We start from the raw sequence: 20,023 nt of genomic DNA, 5'->3' as shown, positions 1-20,023 counted from the left end.
GCTCCTCGTACGTCCTTCTCGCGCTGCGCGGGGGGGTGGGGCAGGTAGCGGCGTGCGCATGCGCGGAGGGGGCCCGGAGGGGATGAGGGACCCCAGTCCGGACAGAGCTGGGAACTCGGGGACGTGTCCGAGGAGTCCTGGGAGTCCTAGAAGGAGGAATGCGGGGTGGAAGTCATCGCCCTAGGGCCAGACGAGGCTGAGAGTTGCAGGACAGACTCCCGACTGGCAGACGGGAGATGTGGGTTATGGTCCGCGCTCTGCCGCGGACTCGCTGGATGACCTGAGGCAAGATGCTTTCCTGTTTCCCCAACGAGCAGTGAGAAAGTTTCTGTCTGGAGGCCCCGCGCAGCCCCTGTCTGGCTGGGTGTCTCGATAGATTGAGATCTCTGTTGAGATTCGCACATCTCAGCCGGCGAGTACTCGGCTCTGTGCCGGCAAAGTGGCCGGTAGTTTCGGCCGTGGCGCCCCCCAGCCCGCCGACGATGCCTGCGGTGGGGGCCTGATGGGGGCCAGAGAGAGCAGGGAGCTGGCCGGTGACAAGCCCAATGAGAGGACAGCCCTGCCCGTGTGCGCATTTGTCTTTAAGGTGTGGAGCCAGTTTCTAGATTCAATACTTATTCCAAGAGTGTAAGCTTCAGCAAGCTTAAACTTAAAATCATTCCCCTTAATGCAGCTCCTTGCCTAAAGTGGATGCATCTTAAAAATAGCACAGGGAACTATATTCAATATCTTGTAGTAGCCTACAATGGAAAGTAATCTGAAAAAATCCATGTATATAGCATAACTGAATCACTGCTGTACACCTGAAACTAACAACATTGTAAGTCAACTATACTTCAATTTTTAAAAAGTGGGTACACCATAAATCCTTAATTTGGAAAGGATCTGTCCTTAAGGATGGCCGTTTCCTCAGGCCCAGCTATAAGGAACCAGTAGGAGTGACTCTGTAACTTGTACTTGCTGTTTGACAGTTTCTGCTCTTTTCTTCCTCTGATACAGGTAGTAACTATTTCTATTGGAGCCCCCAGCAGCGCTCTAGCCACAGCTGAGATTTGCAGGTGTGTCAAGCTGGTCATGCTTCTACGCTTCTTGATTCATTTCGTGCCCAGTAACAGAAGAGCCTTCTTGAGATTGCTGCTACCATACCTGCCTCTCACCTTCCCAAGGGTGGGTGATACGTGTTTTGTCATATGCTGTCATGGAAGTCAAGGGGGAGGGAAAGGAAAAGGAGGCAGATACCAGGACCCCAGAGGACATGGAGAGAGCTAGATCCTGGGATGCCATGACTAAACCGCACTGCCCTTCTCCCTCAGTTACCCTGGGCCAAATGTCCAGCCCAAAAGCCAGGAGATATTCCTGCTCCTGGTGTTAGGAATCAGTGTGTCCTGCCTCCTGATAAAGATTCCAGTTTGTCACCTGCAGCCAGAATCCAGATCGTTTGCCCACAATGGAGGGCTGACCTCAGAGCCGTGCCACCCTCCTTCTTCAGTCACCCAAGTCTATGAGGTGTGCCTGTCAGTTGTAGGTGGGCCATCTGCCTGTTTATCCGGATTTTTGTTGTGACGGGCATCCATGGTGTCCAGTTCCCTGCGGTGAGGTACGGGCCTGTCCAGACCTCTTCCTAAGGTCACGTCATAGGAAGAAAGACTTAATGTTGACCAGACTGTCTAGGCAGCTGTCACATGTACGATACTGGTGAGAACTGAGGAAGGGTAGGCATTGCGTTGATTTTTGAGTTTCTACCATCAAAGGAACCGAATCAAATGTCAGGCCCAACCTGTGCTGAGACCTGAGCAAAGCCTGAGAGTTTCAGCTAAGACCATTCAACAGCGTGCCACCCGTTAGCCTCAGCCTCTGATAGGCTGCCCCAGATCCCAGTAACTTCACATCAGAAACAGACCCCACCACTTACCCTGGGGCCCTCCCTCCTGGGCACTGAGATTCCAGCCCTCAGAATCCTGCAGGGACCTCTTCTTTCTGTTCAGTGACAGGGCAAGTAAGAGAAAGGCATTTGACTAAAGCAGCCTGTTTTTTCAGAATATGTTTACAGCTGCCTAAACATTTTTAAAGTCAATTTTTCCCAACAGAGCATAACTAAATGATGAAACCAGTTTTCTTCTTTAATTTTTTTCCAGGGCTGAGGCTCCAGAGACCTCAGGGACTGCTTTCAATACTCACAGAAACCTACACCCTGGTGATGGCACAAAGGGACTGTTTTCTTGCTCTTAGTCTGAATGCTGCCAAGAAGGAAGGCAAAGATAGGACAACCAGATCTCAGGCTGTCCCCATAGCTTCTAATCTCAGACCTCATTCAACTCCTTTCTGAGCCCAAGGACAGAGCTCTCTTGAACAAATGATTTTGAGTCATGAATGAAAACTCTTGCTCTTTCCAAAATGAGAAAGAATTAAGAGATGGAGAGGTAAGCAAGCGCTTCTCTTCGGGAAATAAGGTGTTGGTTTGGGATATGCTGTTAATGGTCGTAAGACAGAGCATCTATGAAGACTGTGGAGCTTTAGAAATGTTTAGGGAAAATCCTCATGTAGTTCTCTTTGTTCGCCTTTCGTCACTTCTGGATCAGTTCCCTTTCCTGATACCTTCTTCTAAGTGGGTTATGGGATTTTGGTTTGGATTTGCTTGGGTGGGAGGAGAATTTCAACACAGGATTCCCCAGAACATTTGTATTTCATCGATTTGGATTGTTTACCTTATAGGCCCTTTCTCTCTCAAACACCTACTTTGACCTGATTATCCTCAGGACCCTTGGTTCACTGTGCTGTGTCTTGTGTGAGCCTGGCAGGTACCTCTACGTCCTTACCTTTCTCACTACCTTGCCCAGAAACAGTCTTAAATGGAGCCTGTGGGATTCAGTGGACAGAATGGGGACAAAGTCTTTGCTTCGAAAGCCCAGGAAGGTTTTCTTCACTGTGCTAAGACAGGTGAACTGGTCTTCCAGAGGGGAGTCTTTGGACACCGGAGGGGACTGAGTCGGAGAGGGAAAGAGGGGATGTGATGAGTCCTGAGCACACAGGCCATGCAGGAAGTTGTTCACCGGATATTTGAGACCGTACCTTGTGCCTCGTGCTGTGCAGATGGGTGTGAGAAATACAAAACGTATCCGAGGAGGTCCCTGCGCTCAAAGCAGCCGAGTCTGATTCGGGAGGCGGGTCTTTTGCAGAAGACCTGTGCTTCATACAGAAGGGCTGTAGGACTTAGAGAAGGGAGGGCCCATTTTACCCCCAGTTGGTAACGTCATCCCCCCTGAGAAGACGGAACTGATCTCGATGGGACTAGAGGACACAGAAAGTTGGGGCGGGGTGGGGTATTCTGGGGGGAAACCACGTGACCCAGGGGATGGAGGGCAGAGGAACTGCAGGAAGTGTGTTCGTTGGGTTGAAGTGGGAAAGAGTAGTATTCAGGCATCGTGAGCCAGTTGTAGAGGAGTTTGCTCAGCTGTGGTGTGTTTGGGTGCCCATTCTTGTGTCCCGAGCATAAAGAAATTTTAAAAAATCAAGGCTGTGTTTAAGGAGTGTTAATTGGCGAAAACACGTAGGAGGGTTTAGAGTAACGGGACAATCTGGGATTCCAAGGCTTTGACATAAGTGATGATTCCTTTATTAGTTATTTTCTTTTAATAATTATTTTTCCTTCTGTTTATTTTGGAGAAAATAGTGCATTCACATGGTGCAAAATCCAAAAAGTGCAGAGGATGCACATATAGTGAAAAAACGACCTTCTGTTCGTGTTCCCCCAGCCACCTCCTTTTTCCTTCTGGAGACAAAGTTACTACTTCCTTGGATGTAATTCTGGAAATAGTCTCTGCAAAGTCAGGAAAATATATTTATGTGTTTTTAAAAAATACAAATGGCTGGTATTGTTTTGTTTTATGAGGGGGAGGTAATTAGGTTTCTTCACTGATTTCCGTTTGGAGGAGGTGCCCGGGATTGAATCCGGGACCTCTTGTGTGCTGAGCATGCGCTCTGCCACTTGAGCTATACCCTTCCCCCTGGCAATACAAACGGTAAAATAGTATATATACTCTGCCCTTTGCTTTTTTACTTAATGTAGCATGAAGATTTGTTTCATATTGTCTATAAAGCACTTTCTTATTCTTCTTTATGGCTCTATAGGATCTCATTGAGTGGATATGCTTTAATTTGTTTACAATTAGTCCATTAATGACAACTAGAACTGTCACGGTGATCATTTTGAAATATATAGAAATACTGGGTCGCTATGTTGTATACCAGGAGATAACACAGTGTTGTATGCCAATTATACTTCAAAAACAAGCAAACAAACTCATAGAAAAAGAGATCAGATTTGTGGCTACCAGACGTAGGGAAGTAGGGGAGGCGGAACTAGGTAACGGGAGGCAGAAGGTACAAACTTCCGATCGTAAGAGAAGTACTAGGGATGTAATGTACAACATGATAAAGATAATCAACACTGCTGTATGTTATAAATGACAGTTGTTAAGAGTGTAAATCCTAAGAGTTCTCACCACAAGGAAAAAAAAATTTTCTGTTCACCAATGTTGTATTATATGAAATGATGGATGGTCACTAAGCCTACTGTGATCATTTCATGGTGCGTGCAAGTCAAATCATGATGCTGTACACTTTAAACTTACACAGCGCTGTGTGTCAATTACACCTCAGTAAATCTGGGGGAAAAATTAAAAGTCCGTTAGCAGGCATTTAGGGTTTTCCTAGCCTTCTGCTATTCTAAACAGCACTACTTGTCAATCACACTGTACGTCGTTTTGCACAAGGATGAGTCTGCCTGTTAGTTACATTTCTGGAGTGCAATTGTAGGCCCAACATATAAACAGCATGTATGATTCCGTCAGGTATTATCGAGCTGTGGAGGTCGTAACAGTTTGCTCTCCAGTGACTTATAACTCTTGGCCATCTATCCAGCGCCGCGTTACCACGCTTTTTGATCTTTGATAACAGGATAAGTGAAAAATATTATCTCAGAGTAGTAGCATTTGACATGTCTCTTGTCATGAGTAAGGCTGAGCATTTTCCCATACGTTTAAGAACGATTTCTGTTTCCTTGTGTGTTAACTGCCCACATCCATGCCCATTTTTCTACTGGGTTGGTTCTCGCCCTTACTGATTCGTAGGATCTTTTTTTTTTTTTTAACATACTGGAAAAATTAGCCTTGTATTGGTTATAAGAGTTGCAAAATGTTGGTCAGGCAGTTTTTTAAGCTCCAGTAGAGGAAAAGCTTGGCTGAGCAGAAAGGCCAAAAATGAAGAAACTGCCTCACTGAACGTTACTTACTCAGAGCTCTGAGACCTTTAACGGAGCCAAGACATCTGTATAAGATTTTTGCAGTTTTTCATAAGACTGGATTACACAAAATTTTTCCGTTGCAGTATTTCTTGTAGTTGACTTTTTGGGGGTTCATCCATTGTGCGTGTGTGTGTGTGTTAGTGTTACTGGAAAAGGTGCGACATTTTAGCTCTCGCCTTTGGGGGACTGCTGCGTGCCCGGGAGACTGACTCTGGTTTGTCCTGCAGGTTGAAAGTGTGTCTGCTCCACCCTGTGACAAGGACAGCAGTGCCCTTCTGGCTTTCAGAGGAATTCCTGTACGTGTCACCCACACCTCGATACCTCCTGCCAGTAGCAGCTCATGTTGTGTGCCGCTGTGTTGGTGCACAGACCCCGCCCTCCAGTAGCCCACACTCCCGGGGTAGAGGGTGCTGGGGTGCCGGAGGCACAGACAGGCAAAATAACCTCCATCCAATAAGATACTTGTTATAATGCAGCAGAATATCAAGTGTGGCAGAATGCCGAAGGCGCACCACCGTCTCATTGAGTTGAGTGAATTTTTGTCTGTTTACTGTTCAAGGAAGGCATAGACTTGCCCCCACATCGCCCACCTTCTACACCCTAGTTGGAGTTTTCCACGTTCCTCTCTTTAAGATCGGCTTTAATCAGTCCATCAGGGAAGGCTAGATCCTTCTGGCCTTAAGTTTCAGGAACACTCAGTACAGCGGGTGGGATGGGTCGGTGTGGATGGGGGACCATGGATTCTGCCCTCACACTAAAGTCAGCTGCCCCCGCAGATCTCGGAGTTGAAGAACCACGGCATCCTCCGGGCCCTGACAACAGAAGCTAATGGCTGGGAGCCAGGTGGTAAGGTTGCCCCTTCGGGGTCCTCAGGGCCTGGGTGGGATACAAGGCAGAGCTCCCCAAGGGTCTGCTTTTTATCGTTTGAATGTCTCTCACTACTTTGCCTACAGAATTTTATAGCTTTATCATTCTTCAAGGAGAATGAGAGCCAACACTGGATCAGGAGTCAAAAGACCTGAGTTCCTGAGTTCTAATTTGACCCCACAAGCCCTGCTAGTGGCTTACTGTGTGCCTTTGAGCAAGTCATGTGATCTCTGTGTCTGCAGTGGAAACATTAGTACCTCCTTTATCCTCAAAGGGATGTTGTGATAATGCCATGAGACAGAGTGTGTGAAGAGGCTTTGAAAAGTTATCTGTTTCATCTGATTTGCATGATTCTTCCCGTACTATACTTAAAGCTCATTCGCCTTGCTAATTTTTTTGGTGTGTGTGTTTTTTCTAAATTGAGTTATAGTCAGTTTCCAATGTTGTGTCAATTTCTGGTGTACAGCACAATTCTTCAGTCATGCACAAACATACATACATTCCTCTTCATATCCTTTTTCACCATGAGCCACTACAAGATGTTGAATATATTTCCCTGTGCTGTACAACTACTTGCTAATTTATTACACCAAAAAGCACACTCACCAGCTCACAAGAGTCAGGTATCTCTGGCTTCAGTCCTGACTCTCATCCACCAGCAGCATGACCTTGAGTAATTAACTCAATCTTTCTAACCCTCATTGTCCTCATCTATAACACAGGGATTATCTCAGAATCTATGTGGTAGGAACCTGATAAGGATTAAATGCTTAGCACACAGATTGTAAACCGTGCTGAGTGCTCACTGGTACGCATCGTTATCTTTAAATTCTGCAAATTGAAATGTAATCTCCGAGAATATGGGCCTATTAGAAATATTCTAACGTAGAGAAGTTATCTGTAGGTCTGTGAAGTTTCTTTTAGTTAAGTTTTGTCTTGACCGTGTAGTGACAAACCTAACGTTTATCTGAGATTTTGCCTTAAATGCAAAATAATCTCTATTTCAGTACAGCTGGCATTTATGTGCCAGACATTTTTAATCATATTAAACGTTAGAATTTTTTTCCAGATGGCTCTCAGCTACTTTAAATTAATAGGCTGACCACGTCAGCAGTGCTGTGTACTCTGTGAATAACTAGAAGAAACCCTGAGTAAAGGAGGCAGCTGAAAAAAGGAAAAAAGAGCCGTACACGTGTGAGCTGGGTTGGTTATCCTGGAGATTTGGCTCCGCCATCTTCTGTTCGTATGAGGGGGTGGGAAAGTAGTATTTATGTCAGGATCATCTGCAGAGGTGGGGGCTGTGTACCCGGTTCCTGAAGGAAAGGAAAGATGCTCTTACACAGGCTGGATGTTTGTCTCTAATTTGGGTACCAGATTGCGATTGCTCCTTGAGACCTTGTCCATCCTGTTGACTACGCTGCTATCACAGCCAACTGGCCCCACCCTTGCCTGCGAGGTTGGCCTCCTGGCTCACAGTCTTTGATCAGCTTGTTTGTAGGTGAAAGTGTGCAGGGTGAAAGATTGATAAAGTAGCTCGTAACCATCTGAAGCGTGGCGAGTCAGCAAAGTCGGATGGACTCTAGCTGAAGTGCACTGAGCCCTCACCTTTGGACCACATACACACGCCCCTAGAACTGAAGAGTTACAGTCCCGAGAGGGATTGCAGATGGTTGCTGGAAGAGTCCAGCAAGTGAGTGTCGGGGATGAAAAGCAGACGAGCTGTGGGCTCTGCCGTGTGCGTTCCAGCTCTCCTCTCCTGCTTCCCCACTGCCTTCTCGTCCCCATCAACCATTCATGTTTTGAGGTTTCGGTAGCATTTTATTTAATTTGCAAGTCTATTTTCAAAACGATTCAATGTCATGTGAGGCTCTCGGCCAGGATTGGGCTGGAGAGTGACAGCTGTGGTGTGGAGAGAAGGGCTGGGCGGTGGTTATAGAGCGCCTGCCCTGCTCCTGTTCTCCATCCCCCACCGCCCCCTTCGTCATGCTTTTACTTGTCAATCAAACATTCATTGAGCACCTGTCACGTATCAAGCACTGTGCCAGGCTCAGGAGAACCATGCCCTCCTGTAGCTCCCTGTGCAGCGGGAGAGACAGTCACAGCACTGAGACAGGCACGGGGGGTCAGGGTCTCCCAGTGGAGCGGCTCTGAGTGCAGACTGCCGAGGTTAAACAGGCACCCGGGGGAGGTGAGACCAGGAGCTGCACCAGAAGGGGCCGGAACTGAAAGTGGGAGAGCGGTGTGTGCAGAGGCACCGAAGTGGGTGATGAGAGACTTCAGGTAGTTCTGGATGCCTTAGAACAGAGCCGGAGAGGCAAGAAGGATCCAGATTGTGAAAGGTTATGGAGAACCCGTAGAGGGTTCTGGGGGCGATAAGACCCAAGGCTGGTAGGTAAAGCTGGGGGCTGCGCCAGTGATCCAGACACACCTGGATCTCAGAGGGTCTCCTTTTCTCACTGTTGCAGCTGTGAGTACAGAGGTGCTCAGAGCCCAGGAAGAATGGGAAGCCGTGGAGAGCATCCAGCCAGAGACAGGTAACTGCAGGAATGGCGCCATCTGCGCGCAGCCCCGTGGCTGCTCAGGGCACCGTCCACCTGGGTGGCCAGTGCTTCTGTGACTCTGGGATGAGGACACAGAATTCCTGAGTGTTCTCATTTTAGCTGCATGACAGAGAATAATGTCTCTATTCCCAATCCAAAGGTTTGCCATCCGACCTCTGGAAGGAAGCGGGGTGAACACCAAGGGGAATGGGCCACCAGCTCTCCTGCCCTGGGAGAAGACAGGGAGGCCCTTGGTCAGGGTCAGCTCCTGCAGGGTGATGAGGTCGGGCAGGAGGGTGGAGGCAGGCAGCCAGGACCCCTGTGTAAGGTTGGACAGGTTGTTCACTGTACAAGGAAGCCCCCAGACATGAGGACTAAAGGCACCTTCTGGCAGCTCTGAGGGCTGGGTCAGGACCGTCTCTCGTGCCTTTCTGAGCGGTTTGGATGGAGCTGTGGGAGAGCAGAACAGGGACCCATATCGAGCCTGAGCCCCACTTGAGCTCCTGGAGAGATGGTGCAGTGGACTGTATCAGCCATCACCTGTACGCTGACTGATAAGCTAGTTCCCTGTAACAAAGGACAGAGACGGGATCATTCATACCCAGGGTGTGGGAAGGGGCAAAGTAGAAAGGCCCCTAAACAAACCTGTAGCACGCTCCTGCGTAGGCACCTGCTCCAGGCAGTGACTTGCCCCCTCACGGATGAGTGGACCTCAGAAGCTCCCTGCAGATCGGTCCCTGTTCGCTTGCAGCGTTGCCCTAGCCAGCCTCTGAACAGCCCGATCTGAAAAGGGAGTCGGCCCAGCACGTCATGCCAGCCCCCTGACAGAGGACTGATTGTAGCTGTAGGTGTTTGGTGTTTACAGCTGGAGGCCAGTGCTGGGCTTAGAGATGGTGACCAGAAGGCCCTCGGCAAGTGCTTGCTGACAATGACTGCTGCTGCACACCCTGAGGTATTTTCCTTTTGGCCGCAGGGAGCCAGGCCCGCTCAGACCAGCCGGGGCAGCTCATCTCCTTCGGTGAGGCTCTGCAGCATTTCCAGACCGTGGACCTCTCCTCCTTCAAGGTATGACAGTGAGGAGGTTTGGGATGTCAAGCAAAGCACTTTCTTCCCAGGAGCCAGGATTCTGTCCCACCAAGATAAGGCACTGGGCAAGCATGATGGAAGCTTCCAGTTGAGGGACCTGTCCCAGCTAAGAAATTTTGGGCCACAGGCTCACGGGGAGCCAAAGACCCACGTTTACCCACGTTTCATGCGGGGCCACGGCGGCCTTTTGGAGACTATGCCCCTGGAGCTTTTATGTGGTCCCATCATTCAGGGAATCATTCAGTGGTTTGTGTGGCTGCTCCCTGCTCTTCCCTCTTGGGGATGGGGAGGTCTGGAATCAGACGCTAGGTGGTTCCTTAGGGAAGCAGGGTAGCCTGTCCAGAGAGCTGAGTAATTCACGGTCAGCGTAGGAAAATCTTCCATTCTCTCGAGGAACAGGAAGCTCTTTGGGAATTTAAAAACTAAGTGGGGTTGAAAAAAGAAAGAGCATTGAGGAGAATAAAAGCTGGCAAGCTTTCTGGGGCATCTTGAGTGGCCCGCAGTAAATTTAGAGGACTGTGATTTCAGATCTTCAGCCTAAAACCTGGCTCAAGGAGAGAGGATGAAAAGACAGGGGTCGGATTGGTTTGTAGGACCCAGAGAGCCAGGAGCTGCTGAAATCAGGGTGTGCTAAGACCCACGGCAATGGCTCTGAACAAGGAGAAGTCAGCGTGAGCTGGTTTAGTGCTGTTGTGTGGACAGAGGCTCCAGCTACCCCTCAGGGGGATCTAGGTCCAAAAAAGCCTCCACTGAACCCCTCTTCCCACTGACCATCTTGTCCTGGAAGCTGAGGGGGCCGTTAGACTTTCTGTTTATGTCCTTTACAGAGAGAGGCAGAGGCAGATGTACAAAGCGTAGAAGTCGTCCTGCTGGGAACCTCTAGCTTCCTGGCAGTCAGTGACATATTTAGTTCCAAACACAGGTGACTGGCTGATCACGCCTGTGCGTGGGGACATCTCTTTCTGCCTACGAAGAGCCTGGGCGCTGGAAGAGCCTGTCTCTGGATTCGGCAGGTGCTTCCCAGCTCCTGCCCGCTTTCCCTGGCCCAGAGGCCAGCCAGTTAGCTGGGGGAACTGCTCCTCTCTGCAAGAACAGTCCTGTACCGAGCCTGGTGGTGAGTTTGTGAAAGCAAGTGAACCTAGCGCTCTGCCCACTGCCTGCAACTTCCTCCCCAGAAAAGAATCCAGCCAACGATTCGAAGGACCGGGCTCGCTGCCCTCCGGCACCGTCTCTTCGGGCCTCCAAAGCTCCACCAGGGCCTCCGTGAAGAAAGGGACTTGGTCCTGACCATCGCTCAGTGTGAGTGGTCAAGCAGAGAGCATGGGCCGCCCACCCTGTTGCCGAGACTAAGCCAAGGGTCTTGCCTTTACCATGTCGGGGGGAGAGCAGGGTGTCTGGAGCACAGGCCAGGTCTCTCCTAGCTGTGTCACTCTCTGGGAGGCACTCAGTCCTCCTCTGAGGGCAGTGCAACAGAGCTTGGGGGCTTTGGGGTGTGTTTTGGGGCAGGTGGCCTGGATAGCCAAGATCCGATGCACGGCTGAGTCCTCCAGACCATCTACAAGAAGCTGACCGGCTCCAGGTTTGACTGTGCCCTCCTTGGAGACCACTGGGAAGATCTGGGTTTTCAGGGTAAGAAAGGGATGGATCGTCGTCCTCTCCTTGACTCCCTCTTCCAGGCTAGAGTGAGAGCCCACGGTCCTCCTGCTGTCATGCCAGCGCCGTAGACAGGGTACCTGGGGCAAGTTCGTACAGCAAACACAAAGGCCCCGAGGTGAAACGCGTGTGAGTCTTTCTGAGAAACAGCAAGGAGGGTGGCTCAAGTGGAGAAGAGTGACGGAAGTGCTCACGGTGGCCTTGCAGCCACGACAAAGCATTCACTCTATGGGGGACGGTTAAAAAAACAAAGAACATTCACTCTAAGTGAGGTGGAAAGCGTTGGAGTGATAGGATTTAGAATCCAGTTTTTCCTTTTTCTTCTTTTCGTTTAATATTGATGAAAATTTTGTTTTATATTATTATTCTTTTTTTTAAAGGAGGTCCTGGGGATTGAACCTAGGACCTCCTGCATGCTAAGCATGCACTCTACCACTGAGCCATACCCAACCCCTATTATTTCATTTTTTGAGTGAAACAAAATGATTGCACCTGTTTTGGGCTTGTACTATTTTTGCAAAATCATATCAAATTACGTTTGTGTAGAACAGGAAGATACCTTAATTTAAAAAGGAATCTTTATATACCCATAATTAATCGGTGCCCTGTTGGTATTGACAGTGTGTTTAAATCCCTTTTCCCGCCCTCACGTTTAACATAATTGTCTTAAATATTCCCTCTGTATACACTGGGAAGCACACCAGGGGTACGATTTTTGTTTCAACCATTAGACAATTTAAAAAACTCAAGAGGAGAAGCAAAGCCTGTCGGATTTACTCACATACGTGCTCTCCTCCTGTTCTGCCTTCCTTTCTGATAGTCTGAGATTCCTTCTTTTGTCATTTCCTTTCTGTTTCAGGAACTTCCGTTAGCCATTTTCTAAGGCAGGTCTGCTGGCAACGAACAGAGCAGGGATTTCTAAGCCTTGCCCACCGTCACCCTCGCTGTCCTCTTGGTTTCTGTTACAGGAGCAAATCCAGCCACAGACCTGAGAGGAGCAGGCTTTCTTGCCCTCCTGCATCTCCTGTACCTGGTGATGGACTCAAAGACCTTGCTGATGGCCCAGGAGATTCTCCGCCTGTCCCGTCACCATATCCAGGTGAGGCTTTGGCGGGGAGCCAGCAGACGGGCTGGCAGAGCTGGGACGTGGGCACAGGGCTCTCCTGAGCAGCCAGGGCGGCTTCGCGGGCAGATACCTCCAGTTGCTGAGGACTCGCAGGACAGCTGAGGCAAACCAGGCCTGGCTTGTCCGGCCGCCCTGAGCTGGCTGGAGTCTGAGCTCCGCCGCTCGTTGGTGTGCGTCTCCAGCAAGTGCCGCAGCTCCTCAGAGCCTTGGTTTCCTCGTCCGTACGATGGAAATCATGGAAACTGCAGCTGGATAGTTGGGAAAATTAAATGGGCTAATGTACAAAAGCAGTAGACACAACTGTGGTGTCACGCTTCAGCCCGCTGCCCTCCCAGAACTGGCAGGGTCCCCTGACCCTGGAGGCAGGGGGCAGCCTTTACATGCCCAGAGGGGGGAGTTTGCCTCCGACGGTCAGGTGACAAGGCCAGAAATGGCCCCTGTGGCCCTCAGTCTCTGTCCGGGCCTGCTGTCTGGGGGTGGGTGTGGTGGCTTTCCCAGGCAGTAAGAGGTGGTGGCCCCTCCACTTTAAAAACCAAACTTGACTTGTCTCCTGCCGTTGGTTGGCCACAGGCTCATGGGGCCTGGAATTCTTCGTTCAGTGAACGGTTACTCACTGAGCACGCCCTGTGCGAGCTGCCGTTAGGGCTAGTTACTGTTCTTGGTGCCTGGGGTGTGTCAGCGAGCAAGACGAGGATCCTCCTAGCAGAGAGGACAAGGCAGTAAGCCCGATGCGTACACGAACGGCAGGGTATGTAAAGGTGCTGAGCAGGCAAGCTTAGGCGAATATGGGAGGGTTACAGTTTGTCGTGGGGTGTTAGCATAGCTCTCGTGAGAGGGTGAGACTTAAACCGAGCCTTGAACAGGCTGAGGACGTTAGTCAAGCTGGTATCTGGGGGAGAAGCATTCCACACAGGGGGAGCAGCTAGAGCAAAGGTCCCAAGGAAGGAGAGTGCCTGGCAGGCGAAGGGACCGCAGGGAAGCTGGCTGGAGAGAAGGCGCGGGGGTCGGGGGGTGCAGGAGGAGAGGAGCTCACAGGGTACCAGGGACCAGGCGGCGGAGGGCCTGGTAGGCTGTGATGAGGACGTTTACTTTTACTCTGAGTAAAGTGAGGTTTTTGAACAGCCTGGGGTGACATGATCCAACTTACATATATATATATTTTTTTTTCGGAGGCGGGGACTTAGGTTTATTTATTTATTTACTTGCTTAATGGAGGTGCTGGGGATTGAACCCAGAACCTCATGCATGCTAAGCACACACTCTACCAACTGAGCTATACCCTCCCCCTCAACTCACCTTCTTAAATGGATCTTACCAGCCGCAAGCCTGAGAGTAGTCTCTGGTGACGTTCTTTTTTGGTTGGTTTTTTTTCAGTTGAAGCCTATTGTGTTAGTTTCTGTTGTACAGCATAGTGATTCTGTTTTATATATGCATATATTCTTTTTCATATTCTTTTTGTTTCTAGGTTATTACAAGATATTGAATATAGTTCCCTGTGCTGTACAGTAGGACCTTGTTGTTTATCTATTTTATATATAGTAGTTAGTGTCCGCAAATCCCAAACTCCCAATTTATCCCTTCCCCTCTCCTTCCCCTTTGGTAACCATAAGTTTATTTTCGACATCTGTGAGTCTGTTTCTGTTTTGTAAATAAGTTCATTTGTGTCATCTGTTTTTCAGATTCCACATGTTAGTGATGTCATGTATTTGTCTCTCTCTGTCTGACTGACTTATTTAGTATGATGGTCCCCAGGTCTATCACGTTGCTGCAAATGGCATTATTTTATTCTTTTTTCTGGCTGAGTCCATTGTCTATCTGTGCCATGACGTTTTTTATCCAGTCATCTGTCAGTGGACAGTTGGGTTGCTTCCATGTCTTGGCTGTTGTAAATAGTGCTGCTGTGAACATTGGGGTGCATGTATCTTTTTGAATTAGAGTTTCCTCCGGATACATGCCTAGCAGTGAGATCGCTGGATCATATGGTAACTCTATTTTTAGTTTTTTAAGGAATCTGTGAGGGCTTTTATAATCAAGTTAGAAATGGTGGTTTGGACCAGGGTATTTTCAGAGGAGATGTTATGAAGTGCTCGGATTCTGGATAAAGAATCTTGAGTGTATGGGCTTTAGAGAGGAAAGCCAGCGTATTTTTCTGATGGGTTGGGTACGGGTGTAGGAAAAAGAGAGGCATCAAAATGGTGATTTTTAGTCTGAAAGACAGAGTGGCCATCAACAGAAATGGAGAAGAAAGCGCCAGTGTTGGCTTAGTATTTTGCATGTGTGATCTGAATTACTCCTCAGCAGCTCTGTGAGTGTCGGAGCCAGCCGACAATTGATCAGGTCCGGAAACCTGTGCCGCAGGACTGAGAAAAGAAAGACAAGACTAAAAGGTGGGGTTGAGAGGGTCTCACTCTAGCCCGCAAGACGCTAAGCCAAGAGTGGACCTCGAGTTTATTTCAGGCAGTTAATTTATACAAATTCAAGTGACTACCTTGTGCATTCTTGCACGTAGGCACAGGTATTGTTTCATGGTTTAAACACAGTGTGTACTAAACTCACTAACTTGTGCATTGTTCTATAGATCAATGTTGTTTATAATACTCATAAACTAGGGTATATGTTCCCACATACCAAGATCACTAACTAAGGTGGTTGTTTCTATAAACTAAGATCACTAACTTGTATGTTGATTGTATCTCTCTGTTCAAAGATCATCAGTAGCTTAATGGCTCAGGATGTTCCTAGGGCTTTTAGATCACCTGGTGCATTCTTTCCTGAAAAGGGGTGGCAGGACAGAGATTGTCTTTGTTAGATCAATCTCAGAGCCTGACACCAGCACTTTGGGATTTATTGTCCCGTTCTGTGCTCGGCAGTCCTCAGGTCATGAGTGGCTCCCCGCATGTGAGGTAGGCTGTGGGACAACAGACCGTGTAGACTGTAGGTAATAAAAGGTCTCATGGAGTTTCTGTAATGATTAGTGACTTGACTCTGCCCAGCACGGTGCTCGCGTCGGGGTCCCCAGGACCACCCCTAGGTTCAACGGTTCATTGGGAGGACTCACCGGACTTGGCATATAGTCCGACTCTGTGCTATGAGTGATTCCAGCAAAAGCAAAATCAGCGAAGGGAAGAAGAGCGTGGGACAGAATCCACAGGGAACCGGGTGCAAGCTTCCAGGAGTCCTCTCCCAGCGGAGCCACAAGGGATGCACTTAGCTCCTCCGGCGTCGAGTTGTGCAGCACGTGGACTGTTGCCAACCAGGGGGCTCATTAGCGATTCAGCATCTGAGCTTTTCACCGGGGGCTGGGCACGCAGGCACCATCAGTCTGGCACGCACCAAGATTCCAGCATCACAGAGGGAAACCGGGCATTCAGCAGAAATCATCGCATTGTTTGCACAGACAGTTTAGGTGCAGTGAGTCAGTCTGAGGGAATGATGGGAACCCCCTCGAAATCCACGTTCCCAGACGCCAGCCAAGCTACCCTGGTAAGCAGCACTTTCTGTGGGTGGCGGTGTCAGGCCTGCTGGCCTAACTCTTCTCTGCACAGCACTCAAACTTTATCTCCCTTTTGACTTGGAGAGACAGGAGAGCTGAGGCTCACAGAATTGGGGTGGCCTTCCTACGGACACACAGCTAGCAGGTGGCCAGGCCGAGATTTGGGATCGAGGTTTCATGGAAGAAAAAACCCTGAGAAAATTCTTTCTGGGGCCAGAAGACCCTCTACAGTACAGTGCTGTCAACTAGAGCTTTCTGCAGTGATGGAAACATTCTATATCTGCACTGTCCAATATGTGGCTATCGAGCACTTGAAATATGGCTGGGATGACTAAGGAGTGATTTTGAATTTTATTTAATTTTCAACTAATTGAGATTTAAGACACTTCACGTGGCTAGTTGCTGTCGTGCTGGACAGCACAGTACTACATCCTAACGTAATGGATTTTTCTTCTCGGGGGAAGCAGATGAGATAAATAGACCTTGGCTCGTGTTCTAAGCTCCGAAGTGCGCTGGCCTGCGCGTCCCTTTCAGCGGACGTCCTCGTGTGGGCGCAGCAGTGGAAACTAACATGTAATATTTGCAAATTCCCCGGAAAAAGCCCCTTTTTGTTTGCTTGGCTTTCTGTTACTAAAGAATAGGAAGGGGCTTGCCCCTTTAAAAGTAAAGCATTCAGGCAGACCCCCTGGAGGGGATTCTGAAGCCCTTCCTGGTGAAGCAGCCTTGCTGGACCCAGGCTGCCCCCTCTCGGGAGTGTGACCTGCACAGCCAGTCCGCAGGCCTCGGTGTCACTGAAGAGCGGGGTGTGCTCCAAGTCAAGGTTGACTTTCTACCTACTTGTACCTTCTCTGTCTGCTTTTGGGTGAAGAGCTTATGAGCAGTCAAATAACCAGAAGCCTAGAGAATGGAAGAGATTTTTAAGAACCTATAGTTGGTTAGATAACTGAGCCTCACTCCTCTCGGGTCCATCCAACCCCAGGGGACGATATGGTCCATGGGGGGGCACGCTGGCTGGGTCTGGTGAAGGCCAAGGAGAGCTGATAGGTGGGGATGTCGAAGAAGCTGGAGAAAGTGGCACAGACGTTTGCACAGTAGCTTTGGAGTGAATTAACCTCAGTAGGAATCCTGATCCCAATGCGTCAGGAAAGTGATTTAAGGTCCCTGAGCCTCAGTCTCTTCCTCTGTAAGACGGGGAGATTATCGTGAAAATTAAGTGTAAGCCTCAGTCGTACCGGCTGCTTGCCTCCGGGCTGTGATTGCCCTGGTTGCCTGCAGGCCAGGACAGGTTGTGGATGGTGGAGGCACAGAAAGTAGAGGCTGGGTTGCCAGTGACCCGGTACCCCACTCATTCCAGCAATTCCCCTTCTGCCTGATGTCCGTGAATATCACCCGCATCGCCATCCAAGCCTTGAGGGAGGAGTGTCTGTCCAGGTGAGTCCCCACGCTGCTAACACCCACCCTGTCCCCAAGCCCTGGCCAGCAGAGCCTGGTGCCCTCCCACCCCTGCCTCATCCTCCCCAGCTCTCTTCCTCACTCATCCGCTGGCTCCCGGGGACCTGGACGAAGTCCCCGTGTATGAAGGTCCCAGCCCATCTCTCCTCCCCTACTCTGACCTCAGATGTGAAGGCTGCCTGGGGAAGGGCTCCCCTAGGGAAACAGGGAGAGAGGACCCCCCCCAGGTGTCAGCCTTTGTCCACTGCTGAGCAGGTGATCCCCCCCCCATCCTTCAGGGAGTGTAACCGGCGGCAGCAGGTGATCCCGGTGGTGAACAGCTTCTACGCCGCCACCTTCCTCCGCCTGGCGCACGTCTGGAGGACGCAGCACAAGACCATCTCAGACTCAGGCTTTGTCCTCAAAGGTGTGCTCGCTCTTCCCGGGAGTCCTCGCTCCTGCACTCCTAGTGGGCCCAGGTTCAGGGACCCCAGGTGGCTGCTAGACTGGTTTTGGCCACATCCCTGTTCACACAGTGTCAAGTTCAGCTTCCCTGAGTCTCCATCAGCACCCCCTCGGGAGCCCACTCTTCTCCTCTGACGCCATCACCTCCCTCTCTGGCCTCATACCCCCGGCCATCATATTTTCTGATTCAAAAGCTGGGCCCAACCCCTGGACTGACTATTCAAAGTTGAGATTGTGCCAGACAAGTAGAGTGTGTGGCCCCTGTGGCCGTATCTGGTTCCTTGGCCTCCCTGTCTGGAGAGCTCTCCCTCTTAGAAGATGCCTTCTTCCTTCTCTCCAGAGGCTCTTGGTTGGGCGTGTGCCCCAGAGTTGCTAGGCCCTGATGGTTGTGCAAGCCAGAGCCCCCGCAAGCCTTCTGTTCCCCAATCCTCTGTTCCAGACTTGGAAATGTGGGCCAAGAAGAGCCCCCGGCGGCTGCTCAAGACCCTGGAGATCTACTTGGCCGGTGTGTCAAAGGGACAGGCCTCCTTGTTGGGAGCACAGAAGTGCTCTGGGCCACAAGCCCCTCCATCCAAGGACCTGACTTTCACAGGCGTGTGTGACTTGCCACCGCCCTCATCCAAAGGCACGTGGCTGATCTGACCCACCCCCGCAGCTGACTGACGGGGAGCCTTGAAGGGGCTTTCGGCGGGCGCCCCGTGGCTGGGCCAGTCCCCTTCCTGCCCTAGCGGAAGGGATGTAGGAAGCCTGTGAGCCTGGTCAGGGGAGCCAAGGACCCTCACCTGCATGAGGTACTAGGGGCTGTTCGATTTGACCCACTCCCCGCAGGCCTGCCCCCAGAGCAAGGAGGCCTTTGCCTAATCGTAGCCGGGCCGCAGCTTCCAGAGTCGAGTTCCAGGTAGTCTCAGTGCGAGTGACTGGTCGTGAGGCGGGACCCCCTTGGGGTGTTCCGCACAGCCCCACGTGGGGGATGTTCCCAAGCAGAGGTGCTGAAATTCTGACTCCCCACGGGCTTTCAGGCCCCAGGGGTCCACAGGACAGGGACCAGACGGGGACTGAGTCAGAATGTGAAGGGAGAGGGTAGCAGTGGCGGCTGACGGTGGGGGGGGGGGGGAGCGGCAGCGTGAACCAGAGCTGCCCGAGAGTGCAGCTGGGCCTGCTGTCCTCCTCCGTCCCCCAGGCCAGTTAGAGGGAGAGGGGCCCCTCTGAGCGTCTCTGGCCTTGCTCTCTTCCCCCCCTCACTTCTCCCCATCCCTCCCCCTCCCCGCCGTTTGGGATACACAGCCAGGCGCCAGGCCAGGTGTCTCTGCTACCGCCCACCCTGTCGTCTCATCTAGCTGGGCTCCCCGGAGGAGGCTGTGCGGGTCCCATCAGGGAGGGGTTTCTGGCCTGGCTGAGGGAAGGAGGAAGCTCACATACGAGCAGTTTTTGAATAAAAGAGTTGTTCTGGGTTAAGGGTCTCAAGTTTTGTCCTTCCTAACAAGCTTCGCACCTTCCTGTGGCCCTTTTATCCCAGGGTCCCCATTAGAACCAGGCACGCGGCCCAGCGACAGCCTAGTTCTCCCCTGCACTGGTCACAGGCCCCCGAGAGAAGGCTGCTCTGCCCTGGCCAGACTCCCACCGAGTTCATAGGCTTTCCGGCCGCACCCTGCTGTGACCGCGGGCCCCGAGGGTGGGCCAGGACAGCTGCAGTCCCACCAGGCCTCGCAGACTCCCGTCCCTCTGATCCAGGCTTACACAGCTCTCGCCTTGCTCCTGCCCCGCCGGTTCACACCCTCCAGGGTAAGACTGCTTTGGGGCCACTCCATTCTCCCCTTGTTTCGCTCTCTAACCTCTTTGATAGTCCAGCCACCACCCCATTACACAAGAGGATGAACTAGAGCCTGGACAAGGAAGAGCTACTTGCCCGGGAGCAAACAGGCAGGTGAGAACCAGAACCTATGACCCTCGACGCTAGTCTGATGCTTTTCCCCACGTGGCCCTGAGCTCATCAGCTGAACACACGATGCAGCGTGCTTAGGACGTGGCAAGCTGGACTCCTGCACAGAGGACTTGCCTTT

At 50.8% G+C, this 20,023-nt stretch overlaps 1 pseudogene; it reads left to right on the top strand.

Annotated features, from left to right (window-relative positions):
* The first annotated feature begins 43 nt into the window (after nucleotides 1-43).
* LOC140690027 (ELMO domain-containing protein 3-like) lies at nucleotides 44-19,418 on the top strand (annotated as a pseudogene).
* Nucleotides 19,419-20,023: the final 605 nt, after the last annotated feature.

This window comes from Vicugna pacos, chromosome 28 (genome assembly GCF_048564905.1).
Source record: "Vicugna pacos chromosome 28, VicPac4, whole genome shotgun sequence".
In the NCBI taxonomy this organism is placed as follows: Eukaryota; Metazoa; Chordata; class Mammalia; order Artiodactyla; family Camelidae; genus Vicugna; species Vicugna pacos.
This window is presented reverse-complemented; position numbering and strand designations above follow the sequence as displayed.